Below are 13,798 nucleotides of genomic sequence, written 5' to 3'. Positions count from 1 at the left end.
CACTTCATAATTATCAATCATAGCTCTCTCTCTCTCTCTCTCTCTTCTTCCCCACCGTAAAATTTTAAAGGTTCAACTATTAATATAAAAATGGAAAGCGCTATGGAAACTCTAAGGCCGACTTTTCAGATTCAGTGAGATCGATCTCGTCCGGTGGCGGTCGACGTCTGGGCCAGCCTCTAGCCTCTTCGATGTTGTGACTGGCTGTCGGACGAGAGAATTGATGCTATTGCTCGGGGTCAGATTTTTCTTGGGAACGTCGTTTGCTAGGAGTTTGGCAAGATGGTTTTGGCTGTGGATTCTGGTGTGAGGTATCTGAGATGCTACGGTTGTGTTGTACAAACTTTGGTTTGCTTTCTTAGAATGTCGGTGACATGGATTGTGGAGATGTTGTATTGATGGCTGTGTGGGTCATGTGATTCTGGTTTCATGATGACAGCGTGTTGAGTCATAACTTATGTAATTGTGTCTTAAAACTATGGAAATTCTCTTGTCTTTCATATTATTTTATTACCTTTAATCCATTTCCTTCTGCCACTACTCACCTTAGAGACTAAATTTCACCATTCTCACTAATATCAAGAGCTTGGAGCAAGCAGAAGGAGGTGACAACCACCAAATCATAATCTTGATATCCCATCTCCACTACCTTTTCCGGAATCATCAATAGTCACTCTTTACTCCCTATTTCTTTATGTATTTGATATTTAGTAGAATGTTGAAGTTGTGTATCTAGCTATAAGCAGTGAGTAGTGAACTAGTTAGGGCTAATGTTGAAATCCCTAGCCAAACTTTCTTTTATTGATGCTTTTGTTTATAAATTCATGCAAATTCATTTTGTCATCCTCACATGCTAATTCAATAGTTGAATGCATCACTTAGACCTAATCAATTTGAGTCAATGTGTTTCTCATGTCATGAAGTTTTGCTTAGAGATTGATTACCTTTAAGCAAAGGGGAGCATGAAAAGCACATCATGTGTGCATGTGAGGGTAGTGAGCTAAAATTACCTAGAGATAAGAGTGGTTTGCTTGCTTGGTTACCTAAACTCTAAGCTTTATGCATTTATGGGCAAATGATTGAGACCTATCTGGTAATTGAATTTGCCTCTAGATAGTTAACTCTAGACTTATTTGGTTAGAGTTAATAAAATCAAAGGGGTTTAAGTCTTAATAGTCCTATCCGGATGCTAAGAGGGTAGTTGGACAATTAGCTTTGCATCATTCATATTCAATCATTTACTACTTGCAAGGGAGACAAAAGGTGAAACCTGATGCCCTAACTCTCATCCATTTGATAACAACTTGTTTAGTCTAGTTTAGTTTACATTACTTGCTTTAGTTGTTTCAATTTGATTTGAAACCATATTCTCAACATCAAAATCAATTCTCTACACACCATCTTGCATATACTCACCATGAACTTTGGTTCACTTGTGAGCCTTTGTTTGTGATTGTACATTTGCATATTCTCTCTAGTTTAGCTTAGGACTTCCCTAGCTAGAGTGGATTTACCAATTCCTTGAGTACAATATCCCTTACTCTAAATTCCACTACACTATAACTTGACCCTTATACTTGATGGTGGCTTCAATGCTAACAAAAGGCTGACTAATATTGTTTGTTTTACAAGACGATGGGAAGCTTTATTACTCACTCGTCTTACAATTCGCCAACTACAAACTTGAAAAGACTAAACTAACAACTTGACTTCAACCAAATATTACCAGAAACACAACGCAGTTATGACAGATTCAGCTAAACATAACTTCAATTTATAACCCATGCGCAGGAATAATGGAGCCATTACATCTCAACTCTCATCCAGCTAAGAAGACCAAGGAACCATACTGTGAGGTCCCGAATTTTGAAGTTAGTCGAATTTTATTTTTGAGGTTGGAAATGAAAAGTAAACGTCACCATAAGTTCGCAGCATTTTTGGGTGAAGTTTTCGGGTTCCCGAGCTATTTTTAAGGATTTTTTGAAGTTTAGTTGGAAATAAAATTAGGTGGCGATGTGGCATGTTACCATTGGTCGGTAGGCTTAACTTGGAGACCAAGTAGCAGCAGCAAAACGTGTCTTGTATGTGCAAGATAAGATTGACATTTGTCAAATGGTGGCATAAGGTTTTTGTGTGCTTGACAAGTGGCACAAGCTTGTAGGTGTTTTGGATTTGAGTTAGATTCAACGGTTATTTCTACAAGGCTCAGTTTACGATTGATATTCTAGAAGGTGATACGTATTATTGAGGTGAGTGGGTTGTGTAATATGTTTCAAATATTCTTATTTGTTATAAAAATGGTGGAAAAGCATGATTTTATCTATTTACAAAATATCTCTCTATTTTCAAGTGAAGCATGTCTATTTGCGAGATATGCGGAGTTTATATATATTATGTGCTGGATCCATTGTTTGACTAGTCAAGGAACATGAGACCTTCTTGATTGATTATGCCGAAGTATGGATGTGTCACACGGTGGTATAAGGCTTGAGAAGGTCATTAGAATTCCTGTGGGGTACACTAAATTGAAGGATAATCAATAAGAAGGGATGATGCGATGTGATGAGTTGCTGTGAACTGATATGTATACGATATACTACTTTCTAGCGTGTGTAAAATGATATGGCTTTACTAGCATATTACATGATCTACTAACTGAGTGCGTGGTTTTGCTCACCCACCCATTCCTAATATATTTTGCAGAGAAGTACTTAGATTTTGACGAGCCAAAGTGGGTTGGACGAGCCTAGAATGAAGAGCCTAAAAGGAAGAACTTATTTACATTCTGCTTTGTAAAACTCACACCTCGGAGTCGGGGTCAGGTGCTTAAAATCCACTGACACCGGGTCCGAGGCGTGACACATACAACCTCATTTGTGACACCACTAACTAGCCACCCAGAGTCCACCCGACTAGCCCTTGATCGACCTAGCCTACACTCTTTGTGACTCCCACCCGACCAAATTCGATTGTTGGACACTCAGACCTGAGACTACAGCAAAACCTGCCAGCATCCATATTGTCGATACCATGCCATCACCTTCGTCTCTTCACCATCATCTCCTTGGCCGTCACCTCCCCTCGCTTGTACCATCTTAGAAACACCAAAATCAGATATGCAATTACCAAATACATACCCTCTCCTTTGGCAACCACCGTAACATGCCCTCACAAGACCCCAATCTCCACTTGTGTGCAGATCGGATCAATCCCATCGATCGCACCCCTATGAATTCCAAACCCAATCCATCCTTGACGACACCAACCCATCCTTGAAATACTTCCGAGAAAAAGATAACCTCACCCACCAACCACTAACCCATCACTACTCATTTTTGCCATCGCCTTCGACCCAAAACTAGACTAACTCAACCATCTAGAAGGCCAGATCGATGATTGCCTCTGCCTAAACTCAATGGTATGGAGCATGGCTCTGCAGGTCGAGTTTGCTATAACCTTTTAGCGGTGTGTATACTCAATCAGCACTCCCCGATCTCGCACACCCACCATCCCCTGTTCCACCTGCAGAAAGACAATGACCAGAAGCTTACCCGTCCGACAATGATGCCACGAGGACGCGCCGTTAGACGGTAGAGAAGAGTCAGTGAAGACTGCAAACGTGTGCGGCGCGTTCTACAGCAGCGATAGGGTTTTTTTCCTAAGATGATCTTGACCAAACAATGCTTGATCTCCATTCTCAAAAAAAAAAAAAAAAAAAATCAATGCTTGATCTCGGGTCAACATCAATTAAAGTTTAAATGATTTTCTGTTTTTTGTTTCTTCTTTTGAAAAACAAGCTAGTGCAAACTAAACCATTTTCAAAATTTAATATCGTCAATACCTCATATACAAATCATTTTTGGACAATTTTAGATGCAGTTTTCAAATTAAACAATTAATGTCATGCTTTGAACAAAAATAATTAAAACTTCATAAGGAATGTATTAAATGTACTTATGTGATAAAAATAAGTGAAAATTCGATCAGTCAAAAAAGCATTCATTTTGATTAAGAAATTAATCGCACTGGTTTCCTAACTTAACATAGAAAAAATTCAAGGTATACCCTGAAAATAAATGTGAATTCACGAATCAAAAAACATGGCATGGTTATATTCGTTTCATCCTCGATCAATCCTTGGATATATAAACAATGGTTCAGGATTTGAATGTATCGCACTTTTTTATCAAATACAGAATCAAGTTTTATAGTTGGCTACACGATCTGTTGTTACTGTGCAATTGTATCACTCTTTTAATTTGAAATGCTTAGTTCAAAATCTCTGAACATGAGGAATATACTTGTCAACCTTTTGATGTTTTACTCTATTGCTTCCTCAAATTTTAGTTTTGGACATGGGCAAACAACTTTTAATGTGCTGGATTATGGTGCTGTTGGAGATGGCGATACAGATGATTCTGAAGTAATAAATCATTTTTCTTTCGTACGTTATTGCATATGTTCCTTCTTAATGAATTAATATTATTTTTTTAATTAATTATATATTTGCATGAAAACTAGGCATTCTTAAAAGCATGGAATGCTTCATGTTCAACCAACGCTAGTAACGGGACACCAACACTAGTAATACCAGCAGAGAGAACATTCCTTTTGCAACCTACCATCTTCTCAGGTTCTTGCAATTCTAACGACGGTATCCGGGTCGAGGTAGGAAATTGAAGCAGAAATTAAATTGTTGTAATCATTCATATATATATGGATCAGGATTTCAAACTATAACAATCATTTTCAACTTACCGTTGCAGATTCTGGGGAAAATTGTGGCACCCAAAAATCCAGATGAATGGAAAGGGTGTGTAGAATCTTGGTTATCTTTTGGAAATTTGAGCAACCTCATAATAAATGGAACGGGAGAAATTAATGGCCAAGGTTCACTTTGGTGGAGCAATATTACCACCCAACCTAACAAAGTAATAATGAATGTAAATTATTGTTTTTTGCACATAATTTACATTCTTATCATTATCTATCTTTATTCTATCTTATACGTACATATATTAGTTAGTGTATATGAGCTTCTCTAAACATTAAAATTACCGCTCATTTGTAGGTGAGCAAGGTCAACTGCGCACGACCAAAGGTTAACTCTTTTATACATCACAAGTACGCTTTAAGCTAAATAAATCAATGTTTCTATAAGATAGAACGAGGGCATTTTACTTGTTACTGTGTACAAATTTGAAAGGAAAATAAAATGAGGACTCTTTTACCATAATTTGTAATAAATTCGATAGATTTTATTTGTCATTTTTTTGAACTCTACCAAAATGCATACTTTGCAGGCTCTACACCTTTTCAAATGCAGTAATCTTCAGTTAAGTGGACTCACACATATTGACAGTCCAAAGGCTCATATTAGCATCAACCGTAGCAATAATGTCACCGTCTCTAATCTTCATATTCGTGCACCTGAAGATAGTCCTAACACAGATGGTATTGACATCTCTGTCTCAACACATGTCAATATTCATGACTCAACAATAGAAACTGGTAATCTTGATTCTCTTTCATGCATGCGTGAATCTACTAATCAACCTTATAAATCATTAACTATATGTGATGTAAGTTCTTGTCAAATAATTTTCTTTTGGGAACATCATGATAACAGGTGATGATTGTATTGCCATTAATAATGGTTCATCCTTTATCAATATCACCAATATTGCATGTGGACCTGGTCATGGAATTAGGTTTGTATACATTTTGCAATTATATATATAAATGCATGCATGCAATTTGCTTAGAATAAGTACCCTGGTGATAAATCTCTAACTTCTCCTCGTATTTTAAAGTGTGGGAAGTTTAGGTGTGAATGAAAGTTATCAGACGGTAGAAGAGATACAAGTACGAAATTGTAGTTTCAACGGTACACAAAATGGAGCGAGAATTAAGACATGGCAGGTAAATGATTTTAATCATTTTATTATACGGTTGCTATTTTTATTTTTATTTCAATTTTCTTTTTTGGTTTTTTTGCTTTTTAGGGTGGTTCTGGATATGCTAGGAAGATAACATTTGAACACATAACACTAATAGCCGCGAAGCATCCTATCATCATTGACCAACATTACTGTAATGGAAAGCACGACTGTGAAAATTCGGTGAGTTTTTATTTTCATGAATTATAGTAAAATTTAGTTATCTCACTGGATTATTCTAACCGCTTAGTTATATATGTTCAACATGATATAGACTCAGGCAGTAGAAGTGAGTGATGTCACATATAGTGATTTTCAAGGAACTTCTTCAAGTGATCGAGGAGGCGATTGTGTTTAATTGCACTGAGACACCGGGTTGTACCAACATTATTATGAATCAAATCAATATCACTTCGGTAGTTTCTTCTCAGAACATTTCTGCCTTTTGTGACAATGCGAATGGAACTTATAGCACAACTGTTCCCCCAGTCCCTTGCTTGAAGACAAATGAAACAATATCTTTTAATCTATATACATAGATGTAAACTTGTTAATTAAAAGATTTAGGCAGAATAACTGTTTGTACTTGGGAAATTCAGCCTGTCATTACGTCTAATTATTTAATAAACTCTGAATATTTCATCCAGTCAACTTTTTTATTTCTTTTATTTCACTAACTGTTGATATCACTTATACTACATACCGCCAAGCATAAGCAACGACCTCTTAGGTGGGCCCCGCGGCATAGCTAGTCCCGCCTACAAAATGCATCCGGTACTCCGACACCCGAGCTACCTCGCTATGGTGGAAGTCGGCCGGTACCTCATAGGGAGGCCACCCTCCCATGCTCTCCAAGAGGCTTCAAGAGAAGCAATATGTACATTGTATCCCACATCGGAAATATAGAATAGATGGGGACTTCCCTTAGCTATAAAGGGAAGTCCTCCCCCCCTTCTTGGAAGGGATGGATCCATGATCCCCACACTTGTATCACAACAAAGGCTACTTGGCCTCACTCATAGTAGAAATATCTAAGTGGACGTAGCCTTGCCTCAAGGGCAAGGTGAACCACTATACATGCTTGTGTCTCTCTATCTCTCTCTCCCCATCATGATCCACACTTAGTCCCGTTCCGTATTCTTCAGTAGAAACATTGGCGCTAGAAGGAGGGTCCCTATGTTTGGGTATGAACCTCTGACCTTGAGCAAGAGTCATGGATAGGTACCACGAGTCATGTATGGGTACCACAGGTCATCGGGTACATGGGTACATGCAAGACAACCCACCTCCCTCCCCAAGCCTCCGATGAGTCATTGGGTACATGACCTTCCGGGTACCATGACCTTCTGGGTACCATGACCTTTCGGGTACCATGAGCTTCCGGGTACACGTACCACCCACCTTCCTCCCCAAGCCTCACGCTTCTCCGAGACTTTCATGAGTCATCAGCTGTGTCACTCTTCCCGCTCATATGTGCAGAGCTCGAGACATCACGCTCATGCATGCAGCCATGCACCACTCATTGCCCCTGCAGCAACTAGCCGACATTGAGAGTCAAAACACCCCGCTGGTTAGACTTGGTCACTCCCGGGACCACTAGTCAACATTGAGAGAAACACAACCTCTCTGGACACCCATGTCTCCCCCAGAAAACTCACCATGCACTAGGCAACCAGCCCCCACTCGGTAACTCACCAAGCATCCCAGCGGTACTCAAATCCCGGACCACGTGCGTACCAGTCTGAGAAATTAATTCACCCCAGGAGCTCAACTCCATCGGTAATTCAAATTCCAGCCCCGCTGATTGCCCAGCTACTGCTGTGGTTTAACCTCTCCGAAATCATCCAAGCATCTCTGGATTACCGGTCACTAGTTCATATCCCCACCGGTACCCACACTCGATCCTGCTCTCGGCACCCAAACAGCGACACTTCGGCGAGACAACCCAGCAACTCACGGTAACAGACTTATCCGCTCTCCCGCTCTCGGTCCTTCACCTCATCCCGGAAGGAAGTTTGGCACACTGGCCAACCTCACCAAGTCCCGGAAGCAGTTTCTCAAGCGGCAGTTCTCGGGGACTCATCTCACCAAGTCCAACTCTCGGTACCCGGGAGCTGATTTGGACACTCTCCGGTACCCATACTACCCATCCCGGTGCCTCTCAAGTTAACTTCCGCCGGTAACCATGTCTTTCACCCAGTTCACAGCCTCTTGGTGAATGGTGACCAACACCACCTATTCTCGGTGACCCGACAACGACACCAACTCTTGGTGAACCCGGCAGCAACCTCACCTCTTCCCGGTGACCCACAGATGAGAAATCCCCTCTGGACACCCATACTCTGATGGCTTCTTTGCTTCACCTCTCGGTGACTCAGCCATGTATGCTCCCGACCGGTACCTTCATTCAACTCAATCAAGCATCACACTCCGGGATTCAAAAAAAATGGGGCGGGGAAGATTTGCTCTGCTGGTCTGCTGCGGTAACACCTCCTCAAACTCGGTACCGGTACCTCCTCTCAGCAGCTCATCCTTTGGACACCCATCGGGACTTTGGCCCCACTGCCACAACTTCAGCAGCTCATCCCGGTAGCAGTTTCGCTCCCCGGCAGCACCTTTGCCACCCGGTACCCGTAACTCATCTCGGTGTGAACTGGGGAAATCTTGATCGATAGCTGCCCGGGATGTTAGCAGTACAACACTGGAACTTGACTCATTCGAGCTCGATGCACCACCAAGTGAATCAAACCCAGTGTAGAATCACAGTTCTCCAGCAGATATCGATCAAGATGCAGCTTGCACTCTCACCACGATACACACTCATGCAAGTTGACGCCTCACCACCACAAGTTATGTCTTCCTTCACTTTTCTATCTTATTGAATATAGCACTGCTTACACATACATGGGTATATGACCGGCAATATGTTTACACGCAAACATGATCAATGATTGACACATACTTTTCTATGGCCAAACTTAGCATGCATCCCAACCCACTTACTTCAGTGCCATGCACACATACATACTTAAGCCTACACTTTTATATGCCATTTATTATTGCACCGTGGTTTTTTTTTTGGGCAATTATTGCACCGTGGTTAATGCCTCAGACTTATCATGTGATATCACACTCTCACAAGTGTCTTAACTATATTAATTCTTGGCTGCATGCTGCCATGCGTATTGTAGTCGCAATCACACATATGATATATCTTGGTTTTTTCATCAAGAATGAACAAATCGTCATAGTGGGGGTAGCCACAGTATATATCCCCTATATTCAATTGATGGGTATAGGCTCTAATGCCTACATGGGCTTTGACCTATATGATTTCGCTTGGTTGCTCTTATGTACAGTTGGACTCCGCATGTCACCGGGCCAGGGTCACTAATATGCCCTACTCTCATAATCATTCTGCTATATTTTTTTCATTTAAATTATGCATGCAGTAACCATATTTGGGCCACTCAATTAAATCAAATGAAATAAGTTGCTAATTACTTATTTATTTTTCGAGGAGGTACGGTATACTCATCCAACCCGGTATATATACAAACATAGTCAAGCAAACTATTGACGATCATTCGTCGGTTACAAGGAGCGTTATGCTTGAACAACTCCAACATGATGTAGTACTCGGGTCAATCCCAATTTTCAACCTCCCCAATCGGCAAAAGATAAGTTCTCATTTACACTTTTAAATTTGAGCTAATGCAATTATTTACATGCTTCAAATAACGATTTCTATAATCTAAGCATGCCTACGACATGTGATAGTTTCGCTATCATATCTATTGAGCCTATGTATTAATGTCATACTTTAACTTGATTGCACATCAATTAAATTACTACATGTATACATATGACACTAAATAAGTGTAACGTGCGGTACTTAAAATCCTCGCCCCGAGCGAGATACCCCAATGGGGTTACGCGGCACAAAGCCATCATTCTACCCGGGGCCACGCCACCGGGTACCGGAGGCCAAAGCCACCGGACACCCCAACGGGGTTACGAGGCTACAACCATCATGCTACCCGGGGCCACGCCACCGGGTAAACGAGGCCTACAGGCCCTCATTCAACCTCATCGGGTTAAAGAGGCATCAAGCCCTCATGCTACCCCATCGGGTACGAGAGGCATCAAACCCTCATGCTACCCCATCGGGTACGAGAGGCATCAAGCCCTCATGCTACCCCATCGGGTACCAGAGGCATCAAGCCCTCATGCTACCTCATCGGGTACGAGAGGCATCAAGCCCTCATGCTACCCCATCGGGTACGAGAGGCATCAAGCCCTCATGCTACCCCATCGAGTACTAGAGGCTCAAGTCCTCATTCTACCCTTCCGGGTATCAGAGGCCCAAGTCCTCATCCTACCCTTCCGGGTATCAGAGGCCCAAGTCCTCATCCTACCCTTCCGGGTATCAGAGGCCCAAGTCCTCAGTCCTCATTCTACCTTTCCGGGTATCAGAGGCCCAAGTCCTCATTCTACCCTTCCAGCTATCAGAGGCTCAAGTCCTCAATCTACCCTTCCGGGTATCAGAGGCCCAAGTCCTCATTTACCCTTCCGGGTATCATAGACCCAAATCCTCATTCTACCCTATCGGGTACCATAGGCTCAAGCCCTCGGAAAATCCCACTTGGTACCGGAGGCGGGGTAAGCGAAGGTCCAATCCTTTTCTTTTTGAATCATCTCACCTCCCGAGCGTTCTGTACACTTGGGGGACTTATTCATACCACTTATCACAAGTGGAGATAGTACCCGACCGGGACTATCATTGAGCTTCACGCTCATACTTTCGTGTTATGGTCTATTAATGGAAATATTGAAATTTTTCACCTATTGTTGATCGCAACAATTAAATTTCTTTTACATCCCATTAATAAGACCATAGGACAAAACTCACACCCGCTCAACATGAGCGAGCTCATCTCTTACGTTCCTGTTACACATGAGCCAAACAATCAGGTTATGGCTTATACGTTCGGGTTAAGTAAGTTAGAGTTCCTTCTTCTAACCTATACTTGGGGGACTATCATGGTCACGCCATAGTCTCGCTAGTATTGTCAATGGTTACTTCGATACCGGAGCTTCATTCTTAGCCTTACCGGTTTCGTCTACCATAGCCTAAATCCAAATTCCTGTTTTTCTACGTGACTTGGGGGACTACACTCCCGGTCCTAACATGTGTTCATCACGTGCATACAACATTACATATCATTATGTGTCATCGTGTTCATCACACATCTATGCATCATATGCACTTCGTTATACTATCATAACACATACATTTTCAACTTATACGTCGTATGTCAAACATTACATAATATATGCATACACACATTGTGTAACATGCATCTCACATAAACATTCATGCACCTCGATGCATTTGACTCAAATGTCACTTCGATTGCCCTAGCGCAATCAATATGCTTTGTGTGCACTCATCTTATTTGCAGGTACTAGCTTGATGAGGGCCCCGGGGCACCAACATACCCGTAGAGTCCCTTCTTACTTACGGAGTTGGGGGACTTGTATGGGTATAGCGTTCAAACAAGGTCATCACTTATACTTGGCGACATCATATTTAAACTCCCCAACCAAGAAGCGCCTCTTACTCGGGGGCTTGGGGGACTTGTTGATATCACTTATACTACATACCGCCAAGCATAAGCAACGACCTCTTAGGTGGGCCCCGCGGCATAGCTAGTCCCGCCTACAACATGCATCCGGTACTCCGACACCCGAGCTACCTCGCTATGGTGGAAGTCGGCCGGTACCTCATAGGGAGGCCACCCTCCCATGCTCTCCAAGAGGCTTCAAGAGAAGCAATATGTACATTGTATCCCACATCGGAAATATAGAATAGATGGGGACTTCCCTTAGCTATAAAGGGAAGTCCTCCCCTTCTTGGAAGGGATGGATCCATGATCCCCACACTTGTATCACAACAAAGGCTACTTGGCCTCACTCATAGTAGAAATATCTAAGTGGACGTAGCCTTGCCTCAAGGGCAAGGTGAACCACTATACATGCTTGTGTCTCTCTATCTCTCTCTCCCCATCATGATCCACACTTAGTCCCGTTCCGTATTCTTCAGTAGAAACACTAACTAAACTTTAGCATATATAGATTCAACTTTAGCATGCAGATGAATATGAACAAGCCAACAAACACTGAAAGCTTTAAGCTTAAGGCTTATACAATGTATCCTTCAGTATACTCAGAATCTTAAATTATTTACGCTTATATCACACAGGAGTCGCCTTTTGTAATATAACTCGGTTTAACAAGAACTCTTCTACCTGGTCTGAAAGTTGAAGGTTCTTATGCAATAGGCATACATGAAAGCAAACAAGAGTGTGAAGACAACCAGAACTCCAGCCACTGATCCAATGAAGTTTGTATCAAATCGATAATGGTGTTCTAAGTACCATTTTACAGTTGGGTCAAGTGGGTATCCCAGGTGCTTTAATGGTGTCTTCGATATCACCATACTGTGGCACAATCAATCCATACACTGTCCATGCTACTGGACATATCCAGTAATACCAAACCCACCACTTGGGTATTCTCTGAAAATTCAAAAGTTAAAAGAGCTTGGTAAGAGAATATGAATATTACTTGTAATAAAACAAAGTAGCTTTATTAATTACTTACTGGTCTAGGAATGAAGAAACTGGAGAAGAGATCGAAGAGTGAATAAAAAGCTCTAGAGAATATGGCTGCTACTTGCAAGTTTGGGGTGATGGAAACGGTCATCATTCCGTAGTATGTGAAGTAAAGGAATGAGAAGAATGTGATGAAGAAGAACCAGAAAAATTTTGCGGCCGTCCATTGAAAGCTCAGCATGGAATACACTATAAGCGTATAATATGTGGCTTGAACAAACACACATGGAATTTCAATAACCTGCATTTCATATGGTTCTGTTGGATCAACTAAAAAAATAGCAATTCGCAGGATGATAGAAACTCATAGACACATTCTCTTGGTGTCGACTGTCGACTTTGGATATATAGCTAAAGGTATATTTCTCTTCCCAGAGAGTCTAGCATATCTAGATTTGAAATCTCCACCATTGAATAGGTGAAATGTTAGTTAAATGCATAACCGGCCATATTGATACCGAGCAAACAAACATGTCAGATATCCGGTCTGAGATTGGAGCACGACACTCTAAATGTGAGTTAATGTAAATGTACATTTGCAAGCATAATTAGCTCTAATGGGCTACGCTCATTGTACCGCCAAAGGTACTAATTCCAACCAAAGGAATGACATGTAGACACACCGCCAGGCGGGCTACAGCCTCAGCGTCGGACCACCTCCAGATCGCCGCCGACGCGCCGCGCCAAGATGGCATCAGAAGCTTCTGAAACTGGGAACTGAAGCATATCAGTCCCACATCGAAAACAAAGAGAAGATCAACCTCTTCCTCACCTATAAAAGGTTCTCTCCTCTCTCCTCATTAATTACGCATTCAATACTTACCTATTGTTACTTTGTCAACATAAATACACTGACTAACTTAGGCATCGGAGAGTTGAAGACCGCCCAGCGCGGTCTCCCTCTGACAACCTTTGTATTTCACTTGACAGGTAGCGGAGGTTTTGAGAGTACCGCATGTATCGATCCGCTCACCGGATCAGCGTTAACAAAGGTTCAGCTACCGCCGGACTTTTAGACATTAACATTGGCGCCGTCTGTGGGAACCCTTGAACAAAAGGCCATCCCACCACAATCACCATGACTAACGGTAGCGGGGAAAACGCTGAAGAGCAGGCAGACCATCCGCCATCCCCCAACCCTCCAACCCAGCGGCAGGCGTTAACCGCGCACTATTCAACACC

The 13,798-nt window shown here is 41.9% G+C and overlaps 2 pseudogenes; one reads left to right on the top strand and one right to left on the bottom strand.

Moving 5' to 3' along the window:
• Positions 1 to 4,288: 4,288 nt before the first annotated feature.
• On the top strand, positions 4,289 to 6,478 carry LOC133729928 (probable polygalacturonase At3g15720; annotated as a pseudogene).
• A 5,768-nt stretch (positions 6,479 to 12,246) lies between these two features.
• The window catches only part of LOC133729921 (ABC transporter G family member 29-like), a 47,230-nt pseudogene continuing 45,678 nt past the window's right edge, over positions 12,247 to 13,798 (bottom strand).

Source organism: Rosa rugosa, chromosome 1 (genome assembly GCF_958449725.1).
Source record: "Rosa rugosa chromosome 1, drRosRugo1.1, whole genome shotgun sequence".
NCBI classification, from domain to species: domain Eukaryota; kingdom Viridiplantae; phylum Streptophyta; class Magnoliopsida; order Rosales; family Rosaceae; genus Rosa; species Rosa rugosa.
The sequence above is the reverse complement of the archived record's forward strand: the minus strand, read 5'-3'. Positions and strand labels throughout refer to the sequence as shown.